Source organism: Arachis hypogaea, chromosome 9, assembly GCF_003086295.3.
Source record: "Arachis hypogaea cultivar Tifrunner chromosome 9, arahy.Tifrunner.gnm2.J5K5, whole genome shotgun sequence".
In the NCBI taxonomy this organism is placed as follows: Eukaryota; Viridiplantae; Streptophyta; class Magnoliopsida; order Fabales; family Fabaceae; genus Arachis; species Arachis hypogaea.
The window spans coordinates 103,174,965-103,182,058 of NC_092044.1; the positions used below are offsets into that span (position 1 = coordinate 103,174,965).

General features: G+C 36.6%; 1 long non-coding RNA gene across 1 annotated transcript; it reads left to right on the forward strand.

Annotated features, from left to right (window-relative positions):
• The first annotated feature begins 474 nt into the window (after positions 1-474).
• Positions 475-4,206, forward strand: LOC112711383 (uncharacterized). Its single transcript, XR_011865985.1, has 7 exons — positions 475-805; positions 1,037-1,114; positions 1,203-1,253; positions 1,332-1,384; positions 2,700-2,950; positions 3,067-3,113; positions 3,208-4,206. It is a non-coding gene; the product is annotated as an uncharacterized lncRNA (long non-coding RNA).
• Positions 4,207-7,094: the final 2,888 nt, after the last annotated feature.

The window sequence follows — 7,094 nt, forward strand, 5'->3', positions numbered from 1 at the left end:
TAGCTCCAAAAAATCTATTTTGAGTGCAGGGAGGTCAGAATCTAACAGCATTAGCAGTCCTTTATTAGCCTTTTATCAGAGTTTTGCTCAGGTCCCTCAATTTCAGCCAGAAAATAACTGAAATCACAGAAAAACACACAAACTCATAGTAAAGTCCAGAAATGTGAATTTAGCATAAAAACTAATGAAAACATCCCTAAAAATAGCTAGATTATACTAAAAACTATCTAAAAACAATGCCAAAAATGTATAAATTATCTGCTCATCACCAGGGATCCCCAACTTGGTGTTCAACGCACAAGAAGAGTAGCATTGCTAGCGTTGAACGCCAGGCTAGACGTTCAATGCCCAAAAGGAGCCAGTGACCTGGCGTTGAACGCCAAAGAGGAGGACCTCATGGGCGTTCAACGTGGGGGTTTAGTTGTGTGTAAGTGAGGGTTGGGTGGTGAAGTGAGTGTGGGTGGTGAACGGTTTTGGAGAGTGAGAGAGGGTTGGTGGTAAATGGTTTTGGAGAGTTAGTGAGGGTTGGTGCAAGGGTTTTGGAGAGTTTGGAGAGGGTTGAGTGCAAGGGTTTAAGGTTAGGCAATCAAGAATTGAATAGACCTTCTTTTTAGGAGGGCTTCATTAGCCTTTCTCTGTTTATCCCCCAACATGTTTGATGTGTATATTTTATCCGCCTATTGATGCTGCTTTTAATTCCACATTTCACGCTTTACACCGATGATGTTTTTCTTCCCTGTGTAGATCTGCAGTTGGTATTGGCAATTGACTTACATTTCTGGATTTAATAATTAACCAGATTCAGGTGAGCCTTCAGACTTTAATTTTTTTTTTATTTTTTACTCTTAATATACGAGTATGGTAATTACACATGTTACACGCTTAATACTCTCCTTAAATTATTCATTACATCCCACTTCAACCTTTTATCAATAGTGCAGATTGAGCACAAGTCTCACAGAGTTGAAGTATATCCAGCTTTCATATTTGTTGCTTTTATTTAGGGTTTTAATTTATTGTTGCCTTTGTTTGTAAGACCCTATACTCCAAGTATGGATGCAAGGTTCCATTGCTTCTTTTGAGCAAAGATGACACCCATGACAATACTCTAAAGGTGAATTGCCATTTGGATTTCAATATCATTATTTGATTCTGCAACCTTAGTTATTACTTATTATTAAAATCTTCAACCTTCTATTCAGGTGTTGGAAAAATATCAGGGATCAACTGTTGACGTACAGAGGATTAAGCAGGTTTGAATGTGTTTCATATTTTTTATTAATTGATGTTATTATGCGATTTCTGATTATCAATGCATCACATGTATATAGGGTGAAGGTCTAGAATTGGAATCATTAGCCGGACATTATAGCAAGGAGGAAGTGTATGTCATCCTTACAATACCCATGTCTGAAATTGGATTATATATGTTCACATGCATCCCTGTAGACTAAGAGATTTAAACTTTCAGCAGAAATTGTTTTTGGAGATTCTAATAGTATTCAGATTAACATTAACATTACCATTTCAGTAGTACTTTCTTTTATAACAGTAACTTAAATTTATGCAAAGCTTGTCTTTCTTGAATTTGTTTTTTTGTGAGCAAAATAGATGTAGTTGATTTATATAAATCTACAAAAATACGTCCAGCTACATATTATGTTCTACCTGACATCTTGTGAATTTAGTTTGCCATGTAAAAGTGCTTGTAACATAGGCTTTTGTAGTTTCTTTATTTTTGATACCATGATATAGTCTGCCTTCACGTGTCATACGATGTGGGATTATAGAAGATATTTAAGTATGGTTTCTTATAAAATATTGGAATGACAGATTGAATATTATTGTCATGGTACACTATAGTACCTTCTTAGGGACTTGGGTATTATGGAGTGTCCAACATCCCACATCGGGTAGTAGGCTGGATTAAGGTGAATACCAAATATTGATAGCCGATAGCAAAGTGGCTACCGCTCAGTCAGTGTTGATAGAGTGATATAAGTGATATCAGTGGCTCTCCAGGGGTAGTTGAAGGGCAGGGGAGATGCAGTGATATCAGTGAGATATCAATCAATTTCCCATTATTGGTTATTATTATTCAGTAAAAGAAGGTAAAACAAAGATATCAGGTATTCGAGAGACCTGAATCTCTCATAGAATCTGATCCTATCTTGTCTCTAAATTCCCATCCCCTCTCACTACTTCCCACAGCCCTTTACTGTTCCCACCTCGCTCTCATAACAAAATGCCCACTCTTCTGCACTCACTTTCCAACTAGGCAAGTTAGTTATAAAACCCACCCTAGCCCATCTTTCACTCAATTAGAGTTAGGTCCCTAATTTCTAATTAGCTATGTATATAACAAACCTTGAGTTTTATGATATCACTTCAAACATATTTTTGGCTGTAGCTATATATTACAGATGTTAATATTAAGTAGTCATTAATAGAAATACAAAATTATCAAATGCTCCAATTATCATTATCAATAAAAGCATAAATTGGAGAAATTTGGCAGCATTGATATTCCAATTTATTGAATTTTATGTTCTGCAATGAGAAAGTTGGATTACATAGTAAATACTTTAATGTCTTATATCAATATGTTAACTTTATATGTCAGAGGACATCCTTTTTATAACGGTGATATATTTCGTTCGCTGATGACTAGTGGAACCTTTGATTTTTTACTGTCACAGGTATGAACTTCCTTTGCAGTTGAGCACTCTTCCTTCTTTTGTCCCTATCCTTTAAAATGTATGACCAAGATCTGTAGGAACTTCGATGGAATTACTTACAACACAAGGTCATAATTAAAATGTGTACATATATGTGGGATGCACTTATATCGTTGGTTTCTTGTTGACTAAGTTTTTAAATAATGTTTTCCTCGGTAAGAAGTATATGCTTTTGATCAACAAGGATAATGTGGCTACCGTCATTGATCCAAGTATCCTTATAATCTTTATTTTTGTCACTAAAATTATTTTTTGCAAGTCACTGCTTCTTGACTAGCATTTAGATTCAAATATTTTGATTGATGTCTACCTTGACTGCATCTTGTAGATATACTAAATCATTTGGTGACAAATGATATTGAGTGTTGCATGGAGGTACAGATTTCTGTTCTCATTATTATGTGTAAGACTACAACTTCCCTTTTAAGGTATCCGAGTTTCTTGTCTCATGTATTTTCTCTCTTTCCAGGTGACACAAGAAATTCATTTCATTTAATTTCAACTCCAATTAATTTCAAGGTTTATATCCTTTGCCTTCAGCCTTTCTTGCATACATCACCCTCTTGAGACAAGGGAGGTAAAGTGGCGTAGGGGAAGACAGTTACGTCGATATTTGGCAAATCGATCTTCGCAGCCTTACCTACTTGAATTTGGAGAGGTGCTGCTTCTTTGAGCTTGCCCTTCTCTTTCTCAAGAAGGAGGGTCTTGGTGAGGAGGTTGCAGAACAAGTAGACAAACTGAATAGAAGGATTGGAGAGAACGAGATAAGCGACACGAGAGAATGAATGGAGGGGCATGGAAGAGTTGACAATGGCGACGACGGGGATGTGAAGATTATGAGCCTCGTTGATGACGGAGGACTTGAAGTCGGTGTCAAGGATGAAAATGCAGTTGGGGGCTAGGTGGGGCCGACAACGAGCTTCTTATTGCGAGAGTGGAACTTTTTATGGCTGTAGCTGTTGGTGAGGAAGTCGCCGGTGCACCAGAGGGAGTTGGTGGAGGGGGAGTAGGAGCCGACGCGGGTGGTCATAAGGTGGAAGATGTCGTCGAAGAGAAGGTTGGTGTTGATGAACATGAACCGACCGTTGCGGCTTGCAAAGGACCCCATAAAGTTTAGGGTGCTTCTCATGCATATCAGGGTTTTGTCCGAATCTATGATTGCCATCTTGTTCCTCATGCCATACGTGTACTCCTTCAGGTGATGTGCCGCCACTCTCCGCCCCATTTGTGCATTCGTGCTCAGCAGCTTCTGTATCACTATCAAATGAACCGTCATCCTTTCTTCCGATTCACGCTCGCTCTTGGGGTTTGGGGTTTATGCTTCTCCCTTCAACCTCTTTTACTGCTAGTCTACTGCACTCCAAATCTCTTCTCTTCTTCCTTTTGCTATTTTACGGATTATGTTCTTCAGATGTTAATGTTAATTATAATATTTGGCCTGAAGGTATGATTATCAAGGTTTTGGAAATTGAACCCTACTCAAATTATTGATTTAATGGATTTAATTGTGATTCAAGCAGAATAATTGATTATAATAAATAATATATAATATTATAAATAACTATATAAAAATATAAAAATTAAGAATACAATATCATCTAAATTAAAAAAGTTTATAATCTTATCTAATTATTAAAAAAAGTCAAATAATAGTAGAAATTATTTTAGATATAAAAAGTATTTTTGTTAAATATTAGTGTTTGGATTACTTTACAGAAATGTGGATGTGTCAGAATTGTACTTACAACACGCAACTTGCATGTTATTTTTAGCGGAGATTTGAAGCAGCTTTAGCAGAGATTTACAATAGAGATTCATCACGTGTCGAGCTATCGTTCAACACGCACCCTGCGTGTTACTTTTACCGAGATTATGCACAGATTCCCAAGACAACTTTAGTAGAGATTCTCAGCAGGGATTCGACACATGGTAGCATCGCAGCAACACGCAGGATGCGTGATTCCACGTGGCTACTCCCCAGTAACATACAGGTCGCGTGTTAACCGTGCAGCATAGTGTTTCAAGGCCACGTGACAGCCTCCCAACAACACACAGGTTGCATGTTTACTGCTGCTTCCCAAGGTGTCTCCATGTAGGGGACAACCCATGCAACGGGAAGTGAGAGGAGTAAATGGGGGCCGTGGTTGGTGAAGGGATGGTGAGTTTAGGGATGTATAAAAGGATGCTGGGGTTTTAGTTGTGTGAGTGAGGGTTGGGAGCAGGTGTTTTAGTGTGTTTAAGTGAGGGTTGGGGTTTAGTTGTGTGTGACTGAGGGTTGGGTGGTGAAGTGAGTGTTGGGTGGTGAACGGTTTTGGAGAGTAAGTGAGGGTTGGAGATTAATGACCGCTAACCCAGCGTTAGTCATATACAACTTGCCATGGAATGAATCAGCAGAAGTTGGAGTAGATGGTAAGAAAAGTTAATCCAGAAGAAAGAAGCATCTCCGAAGCTTCAACCGTTCTCATACCATTGATTTCACACCTATCTAGTAACGTTTTATTTGTTAATTTGTTTTATGCGTTTTTCACAACAACAAGAATCTTTTCTATCCGCCTGACTAAGATCTACAAGGTGTCCATTGCTTGCTCAAACCATTAATCCTCGTGGGATCGACCCTCATTCACCTGAGGTATTACTTGGACGACCCGGTGCACTTGCCGGTCTATCTGTGCGAAACTTACGGAGTCAGTTTTGTGCACCAAGTTTTTTGTGCCGTTACCGGGGATTGTTCGAGTTTGACAAACTATCGGACTGTCTTGTTGCTTAGATTAGGTACTTTTTATGGTTTAGTTGCTCTTTTAATTATGTTTCTTAATTTCCTTTTAGAAAACTTTTCAAAAGCTTTTCAAAACCCTTTCTTTTCTTTAGTAATCTTTTTCCTTTGTTTGAATCTTGTGTCAATCTTTAAGTTTGGTGTTGTTCCGAGGGTTACCTGAAACTGTAGGTCGATCTCGGACGAGATCTTCTGTATTGGTCGGCATTGTGGAGTCTGACTTGATGATGGTGGCTGGAGCCGCCGTGTCCGGCTTGTTGGACTTGGTGGTGGTGCTAATCCTTCGTCACCGGATGGTGGTGGTACCTGCAAGGGACTCCGATGCTTAAGTTAGCAAGGGTATTAAGCAGGTTTTTAGTAGAATCAGAGTATGAGTTATACCTGGGTGCTCTAGTGTATTTATAATAGTGTGGAGTGATCTTCTCTTGAGATAAAATAGTTATCTTATCTTATCTTTGAGTGAAGTCATCTTATCTTCAAGGGAACTCCCCTTATCTTTCTAGGCTTTGGCTGCCTTTAGTTTTGGGTCGTGTTCCTCTGTTTGGGCCTTATTGGGCCTTTTTTGGCCGATCTCTCGAAGAAGAGGTCGGATATTCCTGACCTGAAGAGGTCGGTCGTCCTGTCATCAAGCAACCTGGGTCGAACAGCTCGACCTAGGGTATGAACAGGTGTCTTTTTGGTGTTTCTTTGTTTTTCTTTCCTTAGTTTTTCGAAAATTGCTCTTTATTTTCCTTCTTGGTGTTTGAACTGTTCTTGTTATTTCTCTTATTTGATTTCAAAATTTTTAAATTTGGTGTCTCTTTGCGTTTTTCTTTTCTTATATTTTTGAAAAGTGTTCTTGAGTGTTCTTCATTGTGTTCGAATTGTTCTTGGTATTTTTTTCAGTTTGATCTTAAAAGTTTTAAGTTTGGTATCTTTTACCTTTTTTCCTTGTCAAAATTTCGAAAATTGAGTTTTTAACTTCAAAAAAATTTTAAGTATGGTATTTTCTTGTTAGTGAAGTTTAAATTTTAAAGTTCAAATCTTATCTTTTCAAATCTTTATCATATCTTTATAATTTGAATCTTTCCTATCTTATCTTCTTTCAAATCTTAAATTTTAAATTCTTATCTTTTTAAATCTTTTCTATTTTTTTAAAATTTGAAAATTCAATATTTCAAAATTCAAGTTTTCAAAATTCAAATTTCAAATTTTAAAATTAAATCTTTTCAAATCATTCACATCTTATCTTTCTTTGTTTGACTTTTTCTTTCCAATTTTAAATTTCAAGATCTTCCTTTGACTTTTTCTTTTTAAATTTCAATTTTTTAAATTCAAATCTTTTATCTTATTTTCAAATCTTTTTAATTAGTTGTTTGCTGTATCTTGTTTTAATTTTAAGTTTGGTGTTTCATTGGTCTTTCTTTCTTTCAATTTTGAATTTCAAAAATCCTTAATTAACTTTTTCTTTTTAATTTTTGAAATTTCTATTTATTTCTTTTCTATTTTCCTTATTTATTTTCGAATTTATACAAAAAAATCTTTAATTCTTGTTTCTTCTTGGGTATCTCACTAGAAGCTCTCTATACTTTGATATAGAGACT